The 22,561-nt window shown below is 34.6% G+C and overlaps 1 long non-coding RNA gene across 2 annotated transcripts; it reads left to right on the forward strand.

Moving 5' to 3' along the window:
- Window positions 1-271: 271 nt before the first annotated feature.
- Window positions 272-20,779, forward strand: LOC132683890 (uncharacterized). Of its 2 annotated transcripts, XR_009612456.3 has the most exons (4): window positions 272-847; window positions 3,411-3,525; window positions 15,707-15,875; window positions 20,546-20,779. It is a non-coding gene; the product is annotated as an uncharacterized LOC132683890 (long non-coding RNA). The 2 variants fall into 2 exon arrangements; XR_009612455.3 differs by lacking the exon at window positions 20,546-20,779 and having other exon boundaries at window positions 15,707-15,896.
- Window positions 20,780-22,561: the final 1,782 nt, after the last annotated feature.

Consider the following 22,561-nt stretch of genomic DNA (forward strand, 5'->3'; position numbering starts at 1 on the left):
TGAAAAGTGGATGAATTCCAGATATATTTCAAAGGTAGAGCTAACAAGATTTTTTGAAAGACTCATCATAGGGTATGAAAGGAAGAAAAGAATAAGTGATGACAGCAAGTATTTTCACCTGTGTAATTGAGAAACTTGAAACTTCGTCAATGTATAGGGAATGAGGATAGCTACCAAAGAGACAGGGATGAAGGACCAGACCCTGAGACACTGTGACATTTAGAATCCAGAATGTGAAGAAGAATGAAATAGAACATTGACTAGGATTGGCCATGTGTGTAAGTGGAAAATAAGATGAAGTTAATATTCTGAAGACCAAATGAGCAAATCCTCTCAGAAGAAGAGAGAAACCAGAAGTGTCAAATCCTGGTGATGGGCAGGTATTAAGCAAGGGATCAGGCAATATAAAGATCATTGGTCACGCCCTGATGACTTGCCTGGATTATTGCAATTAAATCTGTCCCAGGTAGGGTTACCTTGAAAACAGACCCTGCAATGGAGACATATGCACACATTTTATTGAGGAGGGCTTTCTAGAACAACACTTGTAAAAAATAATTGGGAGCATGACCAGGGGGAGGGAGAAAGTTGGAATGTGACTCAGTTGCAAGAAGCCTTTACCAACCATCCAGGAAGTTTTAGACTGGGATAACCCTCAGAGACAAACTGAACTGAAGTTCGGGGGCCAGGTGTAAGCCTTGGGTGAGCGTCTTCCTCCAGCCAAGGGAAATTCCTCACACCGACTCATCTGGAAGCCATCAGCCGCCAACCCTCTCAGCAACTTGTGAAATGAGTGCTTTATCCCTGATGGAGAGTCTGCATGATGTTTCACAGGATCCAAGAGAAGGTAATAACTGGTCACCCTGCTTCCCTCCTTGTTCTCTCATCGTCTATTCGCAACCCAGCAGTCAGAGTAATTTTGAGAAAACAGAAGCCATGTCATGTGGAAAACCCACCAATAGCTTCCCCCCTTCCCTTCTTCCTGAAAGTAAACACCAAAATGTATACAGAGGCCTGAGATGGCCAATACAATTTCTCCCTGCATCATTTGTCTGTATTTGCTTCTCTCTCCCTTTTGCCCACTCCTTTGAAGCCTTTTTTTAATAGAGAGGATGCCCCCCAACCCAGACATTTTGTACGTTCTTTTCCTTTGCTTTGGATGCTCTTCCCCTAGAGAATCACATCACTATCTTTCACTTCCTTCTTTGATAAAATATTACCTTCTCAAAGGAATTCCTTTATCACCTTAATAATATCCTAATGAACTCTGACTTCTCAAAACACTATTTCTCATCCTGCCACAGATCTAATATATTTGTAAACTTCTACGTAGTTCAAATATTTATTTTGTTTAATGTTGGGCTATTCCCACAGAAGTCACGGGGGCAATATTGTGTGTGTCCCAGCACTAAAAACGGGCTGTAGAACAATGCTGACAGAGAGAAAATCTCCAGGGAATATTTGGTGAACAAATGAATGAATGTGTGAATAAATGGATGATAAACATTTGCCTTTCCAAGATCAATTTGGGTAAATTTCATCAGAAAAAAAATAAGTGTGATCATAGTGATTTTCTTGGTGAGCAGAGGAGTTTTTATACCTACCAATAAGATCTTATCAGCACACTGGGATACTATAATAGAAAGGCATTCATTATACATTTTTGAAAAAATATTATAGAAAATACTAGAATTACTTGGATATTAGCAGTGAGTCCATTATATGAAGAAATTTGTTACTGAATGTCACAATATTATCAACCAAAAAAAGTACAATATACAAAAATCAATAAACTTAGAGCTACTAAACTGTAGCTTTTATTTTTATGTCTTATCTTTAATTACGTGCTTATTCACTTTGAGTTTCTTCCACTATGCGACCACCATTTAAAGAATAGTGAGACTAGGAAAAACTTGACTTATTTCTGTGAAAATTAGCAATGTAAGATCACTTTGAGAATGACTTAATTTAATTGGCTTATGTGTTAAAATGAGCAGGTTAGGTAAAATGTGGGTGTAAAGTATATTCATGTATGTCTAAATATATATCAGTTGTTCTGACAAATTACCGAAGCATGAAATTTCTCACACATCACTTTTATTTGAATAATTTTCCAAGGTAGCATTTTTTGTTGATGCTTGATATTGAACTATTTTTGTTTTAGCTGGCATTCTATACAATGTGATTAAATTATATATTTGCATCAGTAGAAATGTGCCATGTTGCTCCATCATTCAAACGTAATGGGAGCACTGGATTACGTTAAATACATAGAGTTGAAGCATGATTTAGAGATTTGTATGAAAAGCTACTGATAAAGCCACCTCAATATTATGCTTGCTCATTCTTGTTCTTTATTTTAAAACATATTCCATATTCTAAAGATAATTGGTATGTTCAAACTCAAGTTTTACAATGGTAATTTCATATTAATTCGTAAAATATGTTTTCAATCATTGTCACCTGTAAAAAAGTTCATTTATTAATTGATCGTCTTTTCAGGAGTAGGTTTCCTACATAAAGTAGTATGCAAGCTTAAAAGGAAAGGGAAAAAATATATAAAGTCTACTAATGACATAAAATATCTCTTTTTCATATACAATAAACAGAGACAACTTCATAGTGATTTAAAAGGTTAACCCATGAATTATGTTTCTAATTGTTTTAACATTTATTTATTTTTTGAGAGACAGAGAGAGACAGAGCATGAGTGGGGGAGGGGCAGAGAGAGAGAGACACAGTATCCCAAGCAGGCTCCAGGCTCTGAGCTGTCAACACAGAACCCAACATGGGACTCGAACTCACGAACTGTGAGATCATGATCTGAGCCGAATTTAGACACTTAAGCTACTGAACCACCGCCAATGAATTCTTATGAAAGATCTTGGGATACTTACATGTTTGAAATTACTCCAAAATCTATGCCATTATGAGAATTTCTTATGTCTTCTGCCTTGTCTCTAATCCATCCCACTCCTATCTATCCTATTTTCCCCAAGATATTCAGCTAAAACAAGAGAAGTATCTAACTAAATATAAATAAGTTGCCCTTAAAGAGTAGTTCGCACGTAATCTAATTAAAAAGAAAAATTAAAATTGATGCCAAATTTATTTCAGAATTTTCCATAGGACCCACTTCATAAGTAAGATAAGATAGTCTTGTGGTTGACCCCAAGCCTTTCTCATATACTGGATCTTTAGAAGTTTATGTGAACAAAAGATAATAAAGCTACTTACATTGTGCATTTTTTAAAGAGAAATATAATGAAATAATTAATACATGTACTTTGTTTTAAAATTGTGTTTGATATTTAATAAATAATAACTATAACTGAAATTAGTATCTGTTTATCTTTAGAGATGTGGTATATACCTACTTCTCCAATAGATTTATTTTATTCTTCTTGCAGATTTCCTGAAATAATGCTTACTATTGCCTTTCATGCAGAAGAAATGTGTGTTCTATGAAAGCTTTAACTGATATCCATTGCTGGCTTGTGCAGATCACAGGGAGAAAGACGTGGGGTGAGTGGTCAAGAGGTACTTTACCTGATTCATGGTAATAACTGCCTCTAGGGAAGTCAGACAGGAATGTGATGGAAAATGGTTCAGTGCTAATAATAAAGGATTTCGTTTTCTAATATTTTATTAATCATGGCTATTAAAATTTGGATATGTAAAATATTTTTCTTATATTTTAGTTAAAACAAAAAAAGTTATGTGAAATCCATTTATCATTCTTTTACTCAATTTTCCTTGCATCCTCTTTTAACATATTTTACACATTAACTTATTACAGGAAGCTGGGCAAAAGTTGAGGACCGACTGTTTATTACCTTAACTCTGTTTCAGTAATATCTGATAACTAATCCATGATCATGTGTTCCCACATTTATTTTGCTTTGATTTTTTAAATGTTAATTCTTCTTAAGCTCCATATATGCGTGATAAGTTAAATATGATTAAGTAAGTGAATATAACGCTTAAGATATGTTATAAAGATATCATTTGCAATTTACTTATGACATTTTGGTGGCATTTTGTTCTTCCTGTTCTCAAATTTTGTTCTGTAGTCAACATTCTCCATATTTTCTATGAGCCTTCTTGTTCTGGGTGTTGCTAGATTCACCTCCCCTGGTAAATCGACTCTCCAATTGTACTTTTTTAACGTTAATTTGCACTTAAAATGTATTATGTACCTAGATGCATTTCCAGTGTAAAAATGAAGATAAACCTAGATTTATATACACATATAAATCTTCGATTTACATATTTTGACTCAGTGATGAAGATTTGGGTCTAGGGAGGATGGAGTAGATTAATCAATAGAAAAGGTATGAGATGTAATCGGAGCACCTCAAAAGAATGATTTTGTTGCCTATTCTGAGGGAATATGTTTATAAGTTCACTCTGGAGTGGTGACATTGAGGCTTGCTAATATAGTGACATCATCTTTGAATCCATCTTTGGCAGTTTTCATGCCAACTTCCAGAGAAACAGGTTCACATGATATAAATTTACCTTATCTTGAGAAAACATCGTAAAACACATTAGGATACGAAGGTGGTGAAGCCAGGAGAACAAATTCAACCTATGGAGTCAGTTCACACACTTCGTTCCCTTCATTGAGGTGCCCCCTAGATGTCCCACTGCGATAGGCAAGCCAGCACGTCAAACGCTAGGTGCCCTCAATGTGACATTTACATTCTGAGACTTGTTTTGCATCCCTCTGAATCAACCTCATCCGTGTGCGTATACAGTGGAACAGCTTGCTTTCATGCATATCTGAAGAAAGGTATCCCAGAGAAACATGCTCTGAGTTCTGATTTTCCAGAATCCATAAAATAAACAAACATGGCTCTTAAGCTACTTTTGCTTGCCTTACTTTCAAAATATCTTCACGTCAAACTGCATTTTATACGTTTTACACTTGATATAATTTTGGCTGAACACTCTGGGCTAATTTCTAGCTGTCAAGTTTTTGATTCTGTATCAATCCCATTTTTAAATATTTTACCCTGGTAACATACAACATGAAATTTGCCATTTTAAACATCCGAAGTGTAAAATTTGGTGACTTGAGCTACATTCACATTGTTGTGCAACAGGCATGAAGTTTTGGTTACCCAACACAGAAACTTTGTATCCATTGGGCATGAAGCCACACTCTCACCTTCCCTCAGTCTCTGATAACCTGTAATCATTTCCGTCCTTGGAATTTGTCCATTCCAGATTTTTCATAGAAGTGGAGTTGTGCAACACTTGTCCTTTTATATCTGGTTTCTTTCACTTAGCATAGTGTTTTCAGTGTTGACCCATGTTGGAGTATTTATCAGTATTTCGTTCCTTGTTTGTGGTTAATAATATTCCATTGCCACATTTCATTTATTATTCATCTGTGGATAGCCGCTTGGATTGCTTCTACCTTTGGCTATTTTAAATAATGCTGCAATGAGCATTGGAGACAAATACCTGTTTGAGTTCCTGTGTCTAATTCTTTTGGACAAACCCTTAGGAATAGAATTGCTGTGTCATATGGTAATTCTATATTTAACTTTTTGAGGGGCTATCAAAATATTTTCCACAGTGGACCCGCCATTTTTATTCCTAACAATATACGTGGGTTCCAATTTTTCCACATCTTTACTAAAGCATGCTGTTTGTTTGTATGTGTTAATTATAGCCATCCTAGTAGATGAGAAGTGGTATCTCATTGTGGCTTTGATTTCGATTTCCCTAGTGACTAATGATGCTGAGAATCTTTTTATGTGTTTATTGTCTGTTTATATGTCTTTTCTTAAAGTTTTTTTTTTTTTTTTTTTTAATTTTGAGAGAGTGCAAGCTGGGGAGGGGCAGAGAGAAAAGGGCGCAGAGAATCCCAAGCAGGCTCTGCGCTGACAGCAGCAAACCCATCGTAGGGCTCGAACTCATGAACGGGGAGATAATGACCTGAACTGAAGTTGGAGGGCCAACCGACGGAGCCACGCAGGTGCCACTGTTTATAAATCTTCTTTACAAAAATGTACAGTCAAGTCCTTTGACCTTTTGTTACATTAGTTTGCTTGTCCTTTTTTGTTGCTGTTGTTTAATTGTGATAAGTTTTATATACGTTGGATATTAAACCCTTATCAGAGATATTTTTTTGCAAATATTTTCTGTCATTCTGTAGGCTCTCTTTTTACTCTCTTGGTAACATGAATGCACAAAAGAAGTACTTGAAGCTGCTTACTACATCATTTTACTTACGTCACTCCTGCGTCTGTTTCTTCCCACTTAGAAATATTCCAAAATGCTACGTGGAACAACAACATATAAAGCAATCAAGCCACCTCTGTTCAAAATATCTGCTTTTCAGTTGTTAAACAGACATTGAAACATGTATCGCTTTCACTGTGACACGGCAAGTCCATCATCTTCAGAAGAGCGTTACGTTTCTTTCCGTTTTTATATTTCTAGATATTTCCCAGATATGAAGTAGAGATGGGATCCGCAAAAATACACTGCTTGCAAATTATCACAACCATATCTGCTTGTTTTAGTAATTTTTGTATTTGGTGAAGCATCTTAACTGTACATGTTTTGAACATATTAACATACTACCCATCTTCCAAGGAAAAAAAGGATAAAAGCATATTTATTCATAACATCATTTTAAAATATTTTGGAGTTCTTGATATGGGGCCTGATTAATATTTATGATTTAAAAGCTGTATTTTATAGCGGGGAGCAAACCTGGAGTGAGCAGAGTGTTCTCCAAGTCAAATTCTTGGAGAACTAGAGAATTCTAATACATTGATGGATGTGCAAGTATATTTATTGAAAACTAATCATCCTGTAGCTCTTGTCTTTGAGGCTCTAATACATTTCATTTTAAATGATGAACAATTAGCTGTACTTTTCTAATCATCTTAATATATGAATGTTTCTGACTATGTTTAATTTTGGAGGAAGGAAAGAAGATAAGCAGGGAATTAGATATTAGCATTCTTATTGTTAAATGTAAACTTATTATTTCCTTACTTCCATCTCTAATTAGCCACGAGAAATCCACAAACTTTTTAAATCAGTTGTTAGGGTAGAAAAATGGTATTTATGTTTCCCTCTGTCTGATTAAATAAATAGATAACAAGGAAACTGGAGGAGATTCTTTAAATAAAAAGTCTGTAAATTGCATTTCAGGATTTCTGTGTTTAGCACAATGGAAATATTTAAACAAATACTCTATTGAGTTAGGTTTTCTAACAACTTAAGATAGTCCCAGGGAGCTCTTTTGGCATTTTTGGAACTTAATATGTAAGATATACACATGAACATAAATAATCATATACAATGTTAGTATTATTTTGAGCAAATTATTATCTTAGATCGATTATGAGTAATCAATGATGGCACAGTCTTAAGGCAAGAATCCCAACCACAGTATCTGAAGAAAGGAAATGGAATGATTTGGAAATGGGAGTGGTTGTCTGTGAAGAATTCTTTTCCCTGAGGCTCGGGGAAAGACAGGGTTTCCTGGCACAAAGTATATCAGGTAGGGACATGTGAGAGGAACAAAGTCTCTACCCCAGCTTTTAGTGAGAGCAATATCTTCAGGGGACATCTAAGTTTTATTAAAAGGAAGAAGGTGACTAAGCCATCTAGGGGTATCATTTTCTATCAGAGGCCTTTTAAAAATGACTCATTTAATTCAATTCATAGCCTCATTTTAATGATGCTCAATTGTATAACTTTCTTTGCTTTAATTCACTGTTCTTTCCATACTTTGTGAAATTTCATTTATTGATTTGTTATTTTGTTTTACTTGTCTTGATTTTTATGCCAATATTATAGTCACTCCAGAAGAGCAGAGATTATATATAATTTGCTTAATAAATGTATTCATTTATAAAGCATAGATGTCTTATTTATTATTTATGAATAATAAATATACTGTAGTCATGAGCTTCCCTCTAAGGGATGCCTGCTCAATGAGGGAAAAAGATGGATTGGTTATTGTCTTTGTCAAGAAGCATGTACCTTTTTTAAAAAGTTTAAATTTGGGGGATTTTTTTTATCTCAGTGAGTATTAATTTCCTAATCTGTAATGTTAGCACAATAATAGCTGCCATAATTGTATCACAGCATAATAAGATCATATAAGAAAATTAATTCTTATCTGCTAAAAATAAATTCATGGCATGATAAAATTAACAAAGACTAGAATCCAGAAAGGCTTTTCCATCAAAAATTTCAGAAGGAGGATGACTTATATTTAAACAATGGTGTTTTACTGGATACGGGTCATATGTTAGAATATGTCACTTCATTTATTTTTTAAAATATATTTAGTTATCTCAGAGAGAGAGAGAGAGAGAGAGAGAGAGAGAGAGAACACAAGCAGGGGAGGGGCAGAGAGAGAGACACACACACACAGAATCCGAAGCAGGCTCCAGGCTCTGAGCTGTCAGCACAGAGCCCGACGCGGGGCTCGAACTCACAAACTGTGAGATCGTGACCTGAGCCCAAGTCGGTTGCTTAACTGACTGAGCCACCCAGGCACACCTAATATAAGTCACTTTAAATTCCTATATATATAAGTTTAATTCCACATCCAAGTTCCATTGATGATAAACGTCCTTGTAGTCATGCATTTTTATCTTTTGCCACGGAGATTTATTGTTCTAGCTTGCAAGATCATCTTAGCATTAGAAGCTGAAGAATAAGGTCTGAGCTTTCAGCGTAGGGCTCCGGGTCCAGCCATTATGTGCTGGTAAATATTTCGTAACTGGTTTTACAGGAAAAAAAATAAACCAGTATGCATTTTGCTTGTGTCCTTGGTGCAAATACCACCACAATGCATGATTTTAAGCCGTGTAACTTTATTGAATGTGGAGTAGACGTATAAGTTGGAGTGCTTACTACTTTCATGTTTAGTGTATTTTAATTTATTTTGAATTGGTAAAACTCAGTGTTCGATGAGTGTTTTTAACAACTAACTTGTAAAATTTTCCAAAAGTCACTGTTGGAGCCAATATGGAGCCGTTCCAGCACATGCTAGCTAGGTAGGGCCCAGCCACACTGCCTCCTCCTTTGTCCTGCCATGTCCTGCCATGTCTCCAGCTATATCACGCTGAGTAGACTTGATTCCATGCTTAATAGAAAATGCCAACTTGACTTTTCAACGTTTTGCCCTTTGCCTTTCCCTTCTCCCCCATATTAGAATGTTCCCTAAGAATTCAAAAGCCAAGGAAATACGTGCCAGCTGAAAAACAGCACATCTTTCTGCAACGCCAACCTATCTTCATGCAATGGCACACAGAAGTACCCGACAACCGTTCCAGAAGCTTTCCCGCCATGTTGTTAGTAGTGGTTCTTGGGAGCGTTAACTTGGTCGGTTCTTACTAATAAATTCTACACTCTGAACACTGACTTTTTAAAAAATGATTTTGTTCATCTAGCAGCTGTTTAGGAGAGAATGAGAATGATCGGAGGATTAGAGCTCTTTTGACATTGAACTGCCCATTTTGATGTCTATTTTTTCGGTGTTGTATACGATTATCCTATTTACTAAAGAACAAATGACCACTTTTTGGTACTGGTGTCAAATACTAAAAGCACAACCAGGAAATGAATGAATACAGCAGTTGAAGGCCAGAGATAAAAATGCCATGGACATGCCAATTACTTTTTGTTGTTTGATCCCCTGGTAGATTCCTGCGCTGATTATACGGTGCATCTGGACAGGCACAGACCTTACTGATCTAAGCTAGAGCTGCCGGCCAGCATGGAGAAAGATAAAAGCTTTCAAATGTGGAAATGATTAAAGCACCCTTCCAATTCATCTTCAACTGTAATAGGAAGAACGGCTGCTCAATTGCAAGCTACATCAGTAATGTACAAGATAATCAGTCTACTTTTGCATAATCTATACATAATTTCCTCAAACCCCTCTCTTGTTCATTTCCAAACACAAGTTTTCCTCCATGTCAGGTATTCTAGGAAATTTTGGTCCCTTATTCCAAGGGATTTGTTTGCTAAGAGGAGTTACATTCGGACAATACAACCCCGATTCATTTTCTCGATATCATTTTAAATTACTTACTAACAATTTCTCTATGATTTTCTAATTGAATATTGCACCATACTATTAACGGTTAATGAAGTGCAGAAATACAAAAGTTTCTTTTCAATAACTTTTAGTATCAAAGAATTTTATAAACAAACCAAAAAAAAAAAAAAAAAACCCCACAAGTGCCAATGAAGGCATTGGTGGGGGGGGAGGCGGCTGTATCCTGCCACCAATTAAAAGTTAAATTTAACTTCTCACTTCTTCCTTTGTTTCATCTAAAATAAAATAAATAAAATAAAAACAAAAACAAAACAAGAATTTAACTTAAAGATCAGTTTATCACTTTCCATTTTCAAGTATTTTAGTATTTCATTATATACATGTACATACACACACAGTTATGTGGGTATATATTCTTGCACAAAACCATATCAATCAAATGTCATAAACTAGGTCACATGACTAAGGCCATAGGGACAAAGGAAATTAAAAGGTGGGTAGGGATCAGGGTGGAATGGGAGACAGAGAGGGAAGAAAACAGATGAGTCTTTATTAATTTTGAAACAGAAAGAGAGTTAACAACAAAACAATTTTGTTAAACAGCAATCCTACCATTAATATAGCTCAGCTGCATGCTTCTATTTTCTTCCCCAGAGAATCAACCTTATCATCATACTTTCCTTACAGTGTCAAGGGAAATAATTTGGTTAACCTATTTATTAGCCATCATCCCAATTTGAGTAGTCTATATATTAAGCTTCCAGAAAGTGTATTTCCTTAAATTTTGTACATTTAGAAGTATTTAGCTTAATCCAAATACAACTGCTAAAATAAAAAAAAAAAAATTAACAGCAAAGACAGTATATAAATACAGCAAAACAGTATATTTTTAAAGGAATAGGGGAAAACGAGGAGTGATGGGATGACTAATAAAGTCCAAATATTCAAAACAAGAGGAGCAGAAACAATCCTCATATAACTAGAGAACAGTCATTATTTCTGAAAATACTGACGAGGTTATGGCGGCTCCTTTGTCACCAGCAGCTCGCTGCCATGCTCTCCGTGATGCTCAGCGTCAAACCTCGTCGCCTAGTCGTTAGAGTTCTTAAAACTCAACCATCAGCATATACCATTTAGCTAATTAATTTTGTGAGTAAGTTATCTCACATACATTATTTCCTTTTACCCTCAAAATAACTCGCTGAGTACTAGCATGAAGGAATTCATAGATGAACCTTAAGTTTATAAACATCTTATAAATATTCATGCATATAATTTTCATATATCAAATATTTTCTATGTTCATAGGTATTTTTTTCATACAGCGATACAGCATATATGGCTGAACAAGTGTTTTCTTTACACATGATCATTTAAATAATCTATTAAAAATATTAAAAATGTGGAATATTCAATAGTTTTAACAAAGTTTTTTGCATTTTCATGCTGAACACTGAATGCATTGCTTTCTTTGAAATAACTAAATGATTAATTTTACTTTAAATTCCTGTCATGGTCTAAAATGACCCCACGGATCTGAATTCATTAAGTGACAACATTATAATATCTAACTTAATAATCTGAGGAGGAAAAGCCTGGAAAGTTATGGGGAACGTTGACTGATTGCAATTCATCTGAAATTATCTGTTCATTACCATATCACATCCTTGACAGCTTAACAAGTCAACTTTCATAATGGTAATGAAGCAGATAACACTACCCTATACATATAGATGTGGTTTCATAAAATTCAAGATATTTACTCATAAGATACTAAAGCTTGATTATATTCTTGATTATACTTTGGAAACTTATATTCAACTGTATGCTTTATCAGTTATTAAAGCTGGTAGGTTTTTTTTTTTTCTTAAGCCATAATGAGGTATTTCTGTAAGAGTACATACATTTAAATTGGTTTCTAGTATTTTGCATATACATCCTTTTGAATATGTAAACTGTTTCAATACAATTTGGTAATTTTGTACAATGGGTAGGAATGAGTTACTAGAGTAATCTTGAAGACTTCTAGAAAGTTCTCTGAAGTGTGAGATTTTAATTATGACTAAATACTGAAAAAAAAAAACGTTTTAAAGAATTCCATGGGAAAAAAAAACATGCCAATATAATCACAGTTTAAGAAACAGAATAACTTCTTGAAGTTTAACAGTAACTTCTTCAGGTATTTGTAAGACTTCAACGTATTCTGTACCTGTACTATATGAGATTGGTTAAATTTTAAGAGCACACTTTCCTTAAAGAAGTAGACTAAATTTTTATTTGTCTTGGAAACTTCAACATTTCTGAAGTCACGTGAATCCTATTGTAAGTAACAAATCATTTAATTTAATGAGGACTTCAGTAGATGTTGCTAGAAGTGAGATTATTCTTAGAGAAATACCATGGAATATTTGTCTCAATTCATTACTGCACATGCCTGTTAAGTTTTAAATGTGCTGCTGCATGGTCTGGGAGGCATTAAAATATAAAACAATATGAGCGAGCATCTTAAACATTTATCACCATGCTTTAGGCAAGACAATACATCTTTGTGCAAACTGAACTTATCTTAGAAGTCATTTTGTTTCCATGCTTCTGCTACAAAAACAACTATTAATTTAAAATCTGAATGAAAGAAAAAATAAGATTCAAGACAATTGTAAAACATACAAAAGCTTTGGGATATTTAAAGTATGTGGGTTTAAAGAATTGGTAACTCTATAAAAAGGCGATTGTAAGGAAACATGAAGTAGGAAACCATTTTAAAATTTGTCAAATGAGGGGTGCCTGGGTGGCGCAGTCTGTTGGGTGTCTGACTTCAGTTCAGGTCATGATCTCACTGTTCATGAATTCGAGCCCCGCGTCGGTCTCTGTGCTGACAGCTCAGAGCCTGGAGCCTGCTTCAGATTCTGTGTCTCCCTCTCTCTGTACTCCTTCCCCACTCACACTCTGTCTCTCTCTCTCAAAAATAAAGATTAAAAAAATTTTTTTAAATTTTTTTAATTTGTGAAATGATGCTAGAAAATACAAATCAAAACTATATCATCTCACACCTGTCAGAATGGCTAAAACCAACAATACAAGAAACAACAGGTGCTGGGGAGGATGTGGAGAAAGGGTTACCCTCTTGCACTATTGGTGGGAAAATAAAATGGTGCAGCCACTCTGGAAAACAGTATGGAAGTTCCTCAAAAGGTAAAAATAGAACTACCCCACAATCCAGCAATTGCACTACTAGATGTTTACCCAAAGAATACAAAAATACTAACTTAAAGGGATGCATGTACCTGATGTTTATAGCAGCATAACCTACAACAGCCAAATTATGGAAACAGCCCAATGTCCATTGACGCATGAATGGATAAAGAAGATGTGACATACATATATATATATATATATATACACACATGTATATGTATGTATATATACACACATATATGTATATATAGGGAGAAATATACATAGAGAAATATATATGATTTACAATATATAATATTTAAAATATATTTATAAAATATTTATATGAAATATATATTTATTATATATTATATACATTATATACTTACATATTTATAAATATATATATATATATAATGGAATATTGCTTAGCCATAAAAAAAGAATGAAATCTTGCCATTTGTAACGACATGAATGGAGCTACAGATTATTACGTGAAATGAAATAAGTCAATCAGAAAAAGACAAATACCATACGATTTCACTCATAGATGACATTTAATAAATAAAACAAAGAGCAAAGGGGGAAAAAGAGACAGAGAGGCAAACCAAGAAATAGACTCTTAACTATAGAGAACTGCTGGTTACCAGAGACGGGGGTTGTTAAGTAGGTGATGGGGATGAAGGAGGGCACTTTTGATGAGCACCGGGTGTTGTATGGAGGTGTTGAATCACTATATTGTACACCTGAAACCAATATTGTGCTGTATGTTAACTAACCGGAATTTAAAAACTTTAAAAAGTTCTAATGCAAAAGTAAGTGGCAAATTGGTCAGCTGATTTTAGTGGATTTTAAGCCCTTAAATGAAAGAAATGGAGAAATTGCAAGTGAGTCATCTCAAAATATATACTGAATTTTCCTAATTAAATATGAACATAAACACACAAAAAATAAATTGCTAACCTGATCTAGAAGAAACAAATTTATAGCAGTTGATCCTTTGTACAATTTATACTTTATACTATTTATAGTATACTCTTATACTATTTACAGAAATCCTGTATGATGTCTCTAGATGCCAATAAATATAATAACCATTCCCAGTTTCCTGGGCATTTTCAGCATATCAAATTACTTTTAATCCTCTAAACATGATAATAGTGAGTAATTTCCCCCAAAATACTATGCATTTCAATGGACAGTCACAAATAGCTGCCTTATTTAAATCATTTCGAACAATTGCTCCAGCAAAAAATAAGTTTTTGATGCTGACTTTGCTGAAAACTAAGTTTTTCAATGGTATATTAAATTACAAAATACATGGGCGCCTGGGCGGCTCAGTCAGCTGAGCGTCTGACTTTTGGTTTCCGCTCAGGTCACGATCTCACCATTGGTGGGTTCGAGCCCCACATCAGACCCTGCACTGACAGTGTGGAGCCTGCTTGGGATTCTCTCTCTCTTCCTCTCTCTGCACCTCCCCTGACTGAGTGGTTGCTCTCTTTCTCAAAATAAATAAACATTAAAAAAAAAAAAAACAAAGAAAAAATATATCCCCTATTTCCCCGATTCTCTTTGCATGGTATTGAGCCCACCTATTGTTGGACACTGCTTATCTTTTCACATCTCTTTTCCAGAACACTGTTAGACAGTACATGCTTTAGTCTAGAATTTCACAAATATTTTTGGCCACATAACGCTCTTTTTTATGTTTAAGTATTATAAGGACAAAACACTAGCGGGGGCACAATGAAATGAAAGAGACTCTTGAATTAAAAACAACAGAGCAATTAACTTAATTATAGGAAAGTGTTATTGAAATTTGATGCATAATTTTATATAAAAAGTACAACAAATATAACTACAAATTTATTACATGGAGATAGAAATAGCAAAATGATTGCATTATGCCATATTGTGATACACAATGACTATGACAAAATTTGTAGAGTACAAGACTCTGCTCTTTGTTTGGACACACACAGCCTGCTTTTCTCCATACATGCTTGGCAGAGGAATTCTAAACTTACAGTATTTACTTAAAATTGGGAGAAAATGATAAGAGAGACCAATGATCATCAAACATACAAACTAAATTCATATATAACATTTGCTTATGCCAAGCCAAAATGTTAAGAATAAATATATAAATACTTTAAAACACCTTCTTAGATTAAAATGTATGTTTAATTTTTTTTTTATTCTTTTCTTATTTTTGAGAGAGAGGCAGTGAGACAGAGTGCGAGCAGGGGAGGAACAGAGAGAGACACACACAGAACATGAAGAGGTATCCAGGGTCTGAGCTGTCAGCACAGAGCCCGATGTGGGGCTCGATCTCAGGAACCACAAGATCACGACCTGAGCCGATGTCAGGCGCTTAACTGCCTGAGCCACTCATGCGCCCCCAAAAATGTATGTTTAAAAACAATTTTCTGTTTTAAAAAACCCTGTCAATTTTACTCACCGAAAACTTATTTCCTTTTCCAGCATGTATCAGCCCTGTGCAGACATCAATTTTTAGCCATCTCTTCATAAAGGTTTCCGAAGACTAATCCATGTGTATGCACGAGTGCACAAAAACCTGTATGCCATATCATCTTTGTTATTTTATGTAAAAGAAACTGAGCTTCACTTCTGAACTACTATGCAAGACACAGTAAAGATGACTGAAAAAGTCCGTCAATGTTATGTCAAATGCTTTGGTGATCGTTACACTGTGATTTTCCCATATTGAAGAACAGAGAGTATAAATATTTCTCTGTGACAAAGTGTTTACCAGACACTTTTCTCTCTTTACTTCACTCTCCTTATACTCTCAGGTTAATAATCTCAGTTGTGTGTAGGGTGTTATGTTTTTAAATCTATTTATCTCCAGTTTAGTTCCTTGAATGAGATCAAGACATGGTATTGCACATACATACTTTCAAGATATGTTAGAAGTACCAAACTCAAGATCATTGTTTTGTTTCTGACCTTATTCTTCTAGTTAGAAGTCATTTTCTTAGAAATATTAAAGTAAATTATTCTTTGTCCTTCTCTTACTCCTGCTCCAGTAGAAAAGACAGGATTTTCGTGCATCTCTTTGGTTGCTTTGAGCTCTCTTCTTGAGATTCAGCCAGGCTCTCCACAATATTTATGTGTTTTGGTCAGTTTTCTACTTTGTCCTGTGGAGCGGCACCCAGGAGAGGAGCCTGCTATTACCTAGACATGGCAATGAATAAATAGCCATTTCCCCAACTCAAGGATATATTAACTATCCTACTAATATCCTGCTAATTGCTCATTTAGTTTCAACAGCCAATACACTCCTATATCTACTTTTCAGTTGGTTATAAACATGTAGGGAAAACAGGGTTTATGATGGTCAGCCTGCAAGAGGCCCTATTGTCCAGAAATTCACAGCCTTGTGTAGCCGTCTCATACACTGAATGAGGCTGACATGTGTCATTAGCAGGATATTATTGTGGAAATGATACTGTGTGACATCTGAGGCTTGGTAATAAGTGTCATTGTGGCTTCTGCCTGGCTCTTTCTCGGATGAGTCATTCTGGGGAAGCCAGGTGCCGTTCATAAGGACACTCAAGTAGCTCTAAAAAGAAGTAATTATGGTGAGAAACTGAGGTCTCTGCCTCAATCAACATTAGCATGCAAACATTTGACTGAGTTCATTAGAAGTGGATCCTCCAGCTCTGGTCAAGGAGTCAGATCATTGCAGGCCCAGCCACCATCTTGACTGTGACGTCATAAGAGGCACAGAGCCAGAAGTGTCCAGTTAAACCACTCTTGGATTCTTAACTGTAATAAAATGTGTGAGATAAAGATGTTCATTGATTTTTAGGACAGGAATTTTGGGAGCTATTTGTTACATAGTGACAGATACCTACTAGAGAGGTGTTACTAATTGCCCATCTCAAAAACCAATGTTCATTACTCCTAACCATCAAAAAAGAAAACCCAATCTATCTTCTTCATTTCAATAAGTAAAACCACTAATGATCCAGTTCAAATATATCTGAAACTTTCCTTATTTCCTCTACTCTATGTATCTGGTTAGTCAGCAATTGATCCTTATAATTTCTCATAATTATTAAATCAAATATTTCTATGTTTCTCAGCAAGTAATCTATGTCAGGTAACCATAATTCCCCTAGATTAGGATCACAGTTTATGACCCCTGTCTTGCTTTGTTTGCTCTTCTGCAACTTTACATCTATTCTCTACAAACTAGCAAATAAGAGAAGTTAAGAATACAAAGACACTTCATTTAAACTCTTAATATTTAACTCCTCAGATTCTTGGCAATGCAGAGTTTATCACATAATTTATAAAGACTGCATGTTTTAAGCTCTGCTTTCTTATTATTTTCTATCACCCCTACTCTCATTAGCTGGCGTGTATCTTCTAGATGTCAATATCTAATTCAGAACAAATTAATTCAATGCCTAGTTTCTGATTCTCAACTATTGGCTTGATGAATTTATTTCCTCTCTTTTGGTAAACAGAAACATCAGGCGATGTTTGCTTTTACATCATTGGAATAACAGAATGCTTTTGTTATTTGGGCTACATGATTCTCCTTATGAGCTACTTGCCAAAGTATTAAGGAGTGAGAGATCATGCTCTCTATTACTTCTTTCAAATAATTCAGGAAAAAAATGATTTAAAAATATGTAGTGAGAAAATATGGCAACACACTAAAAAGTAAATAATCTAAGTGAAAGGGATATAGATGTTGGTTATATTTTTAAAGTTTTGCCATACTTTTTAAATTGAAAATTGAAATTTGAACAAAAAAAATGAAAGTAAGTGTTTCTAATGGAATAACAGGAAACAAATTCCCATCGGAAACAACCGAAAGAGTAACCTAAATGTATGAAACAGTGGTCCACAAAACACACTTGATTACAGGCAGAGAAATTTGGTGATGTTTAAGAGTTGGAGGGAAGAAAAATTCGTTGAGTTGTAAAATTGTCCCAGCTTCCTACCCGGAGAGATCCCAAACATGAGGAGGAGAAACCCAGGAAGTAGCCACAGTTCAGGTGTCCCCTGAGTTCAGGAAACTGAAATAGCAATTCAGGGAAGTCCTGGTGGCCAGAGTTTGTAGCACAGGGTAGAGAAGAAAAAGCTGCCTAGAGAGAACACTGAAGATCTGAAATTCATCATACATTATGGATCTGAGTACAAATTAGGGCACAGGTACAGAGTCACCTGATGCCAGAGAAAAAAAAAACTACCTCAGGTCTAAATATTAGAAGGAACTGTGCCAAAACACACCCAGGGCCGGTGGAAAGCCTCCTAATTCATGGACATTGGATCCAGTAATAAGAACGACCTTACCTTGATAGCTATGAAATATCCAGACAAAGACCCAAGGAGACTGACTTTAAGTCATTTTAACTGCATCCGAAAAAAGAGAAAGAAAACAAGTAAAAAGATTCAAGAATATCTTTTACGAATGCAAATATGTAGCAGCCAACCAGGTAAATTCGCTTTATCTGGCATGCCATCAAAATCACCAGGCATTCCAAGGATCAGGAAAATATAACTCACAGTAAAGAAAAAAAATACGATCAAACAACATTAACAAAGAAATGGCATAAATAATAAAATTAGTAGAAAAGTCTTACAGTACTTTTAAAATACATATTTCAAAGAACCAAAACAAAAATATTCTTTTATCTGAATTATTCTAACATCATTGAAAAACCAAACCAAAATAAAACAACACAAAACTGTCACCCGACCTTTGCCTAGTGAATATCTGTTTCATAAGTAAAGTGAAATTAAGATTTTATTTAATATATAAAAACCTAAAATCTTCATAACCAGCACAAAAACAATACAAACATTTTAAAGAAGGCTTTCAAACAAAAGAAAATGTCACAATAATATGAATGGCCTAAATACTTCATTTAAAAGGCATGCGTTATCACATTTGATTTTTTAAAAAAGTAAGACTTAACTATATGGTTCTAACAAAAAAAAAAATTTAACATATGACACAAGTTACAAAGTAAAATGATGAAAAAAATCTCTCATATGCTTAACACTGAAAGAAAGCTGGAGTAGCTATGTTTATATATGTAAAAATAGTGTTTATTTTATTTTTTAAGTTATTTGTTCATTTATTTTGAGGGAGAGGCAGCATGAGTGGGGGTGGGACAAAAAGAGAGGGGAGAGAGAGACAGTCCCAAGCAGGCTCCCCACTGCCAGTGCAGAGACCGATGCAGGACTCAAATTCACTAACCATGAGATCAGGACCTGAATCAAAATCAAGGGTTGGACACCTACCCGACTGAGCCACACGGGTGCCCCTGAAAAATTAATTTTTAGAGCTAAGAAGATCATCATAAAAAAGAGGGTCATTTCATAGTGATAACAGGGTCAATTTAACACAGGACATAATATCTATAAATATTTACCTACCTAATAACAAAGCTTCAAAATTCATGCAGCAAAATTTAATAGATGTTTAAAGAGAAAAACACAAGTCCAAAGTTAAAAGCAGAGATTTTTAAACACTGTCAATAGTAAAATTAGAAAAAAAATTAACAAGTATATAAAAATTTAATAACACCATCAAACACATCGATCTAATCAGCATTCATGTAACACTAGAGTTAAAGTTGGCAGAAAACTCTTTAAATTTTCAAGGAACATTTGAAAGATACACCAGATTCTATGACATAAAACAAGTCATACCCAATATGTTTTCCAACTACAATGATAATCTAAATCAACAGCAAAATAATATCTGGAAAATCACCTAATATTTAGAAACTGAATAACATACTTCTAGATAACCCAAAGGCCAAGAAAACACCTCAATGAGAAATTAAAATGTATTTTAAAGTTAAAGAAACTTACAATTAAAATGCAACATATCAAAATTTATGGGAAGTGGATAAAACGGAAGTTAGAAGAAATTTAGAGCTTTAAATACTACTAGAAAAAAAATCTTAGTGACTTCACTTTTCAAAATATGAATCTAGAAAAATAAGATCAGATTACCCCAAAGAGAATAGAGAATAAAGAAAATAATAAAGACAGCAAGGATTGAGGAAATATTTTTTTAAATAGAGACAATCAAGGATATCAAACAAACTTTTTTTTTTTAATCTGTTGCTTAAGATACTAGAAAAAGGAGAAAGAGGAGGAGCAGGTTATAGAATGAGCAGAAGTTCCTATGTGGATAGGACCTTGTCTGTCCATTCAGAGCCACCTTTGGAACCATATATGGCAATATAAGTATCTTTAATTTAAGAAGTATTTGGTGAATAGGGGCACCTGGGTGGCTCAGTCATTAAGCATCTGATTTCCGCTTAGGTCATGATCTCACGGTTAGCAAGTTCGAGTCCCACATCATGTGAACATGAGCCCCAATTCGGGTGAGCTCCAGCCCTACTTTGGTTAAAAACATGAGCCCCTCCCTCCCTCTCTCTCTCTCTCTCTCTTTCTCTCTCTGCCTCTAGCTCACTTGAGCCCTCTCTCTCTCTCTAAAACAAACAAACAAAAAAGTTTTTCGTGAATAAACAAATTAGTGAATTAATGTTTCATCAGGTATTTTCTTATAATAGCATCCTTTATTTCCTGGTTAAATAGCATAAGACACTAATAAAACTCATTTTGGCTTCCAGGTGTGTTGTTATGACAGAATATTATTTTATGATAAAATAAACCTTCAGTGGGTTTTGAAATGATAAAAGATCGTATTTAAAACTTCCTCCTCTGTTGTTTCCTGGTACATACACGGTGCAAATGTAGATAACATGCAGAACAAAAGGAAAACTATTCTTAAGAATATACTAAAAGAGTGAACACCTATCCAAACTTAATAATTTATCAAGCAAGCAACAAAAGCGTTCAAGTATATTATTTTTTAATAATGTCTGTTTGTATTCATGTGTCACGGGTATCACTTTATGACTGTACAATCTAACAAAAAGAACCTGTATTTTACACAATATACGAACACACGCATAATCACAATGATACGCAGATTCATACTATTTCTTAGAAAACATACTGTTTAAATAGCACATAACATTTTTAAGATAAATGTAAAAAAATATTGTCCTATTTATTTTTATTTTAAAACTCGAGTTCTTAAACTGCACATATTTTATTTCTAAGAGGTAATTTTCATTAAGGTATTCAATGTTTTCCGTCTATACTTGTTAATTTAACCTACTATTTATCCAGATCTTGAAATCTCCACCATAGTGTTATGTGGACAAAACCTGAATGTATAGTTATTGAAACAAAAAATATTTTAAATGGAATGTTATCTTTCAAAGTTTTTTAAGTAGTCTAGAGTATCAGTTACTACCTTGTCCATCAAAATTTATCTTTGATCATTCCATAAGGAAACTAGCTTATCATTTTTTCCCTAGATGCATATCTATCATAAAATCTACCTTCTTTGTGTGTAAATGCTTAAACTGTTGAAGTAAATAGAATAACGTGTGCTGTGGTTAAGAACCTAACACATGCAAAAGTTTGTTAATTACTACACACCTCATTTAACCTTAAAACAATCACCTATCAGCCTGGTGTTTATTTGGAAGGAAAAAAAAAAAAGAAGAAGAAAAAAGACAATAGTTTCCCTTGAGCAGCACATTTACCACTAGGTGGTAGTATAACCCCGAATTTTCACTTACATAGCATCACTCATTGGACTACAATTTCAATTCATCCATTTTATTTATTTTTTTTATTTTTATTTTTTTAAAATTTTTTAACGTTTATTTATTTTTGAGACAGAGAGAGACAGAGCATGAACAGGGGAGGGGCAGACAGAGAGGGAGACACAGAATCCGAAACAGGCTCCAGGCTCTGAACTGTCAGCACAGAGCCAGACGCGGGGCTCGAACTCAAACCCATGGACGGTGAGATCAACACCTGAGCCAAAGTAGGATGCTTAACCCACCAAGCCACCCAGGCGCCCCTCAATTCATCCATTTTAATTGTGATGAATCAAAGCAATCACATCGTTTGCAGTTGCAGGTTTGTTTGTTTTGTTTTTTTTTTCAATTTCTTGAATATCAATATTCTTTAAGACATCTAACTTTTCTTTAATGTTTCCTGGAGACTATTAAAGACGTGTGAGCTAAATACATGTATGATGGCTATGATTGTTCATTCAGCTTTTATTATTAAGAGAATATAGACATCACGGAGTTTTTGAGAGAGGTAGGTACCATTTTTATTGCTACAGACTGAAAGCACCACTTTGCACCATTGGACTATTTTGATACTTAAGTTATTCTTTACAGATTTTCTGCCTCACCACCGCCACAAAAATAATTGCTTTTCTATATAGACACTCTCTGGTGAGAAGGT

The sequence above is a fragment of the Panthera onca genome, chromosome C2 (genome assembly GCF_046562875.1).
Source record: "Panthera onca isolate mPanOnc1 chromosome C2, mPanOnc1 haplotype 2, whole genome shotgun sequence".
NCBI classification, from domain to species: Eukaryota; Metazoa; Chordata; class Mammalia; order Carnivora; family Felidae; genus Panthera; species Panthera onca.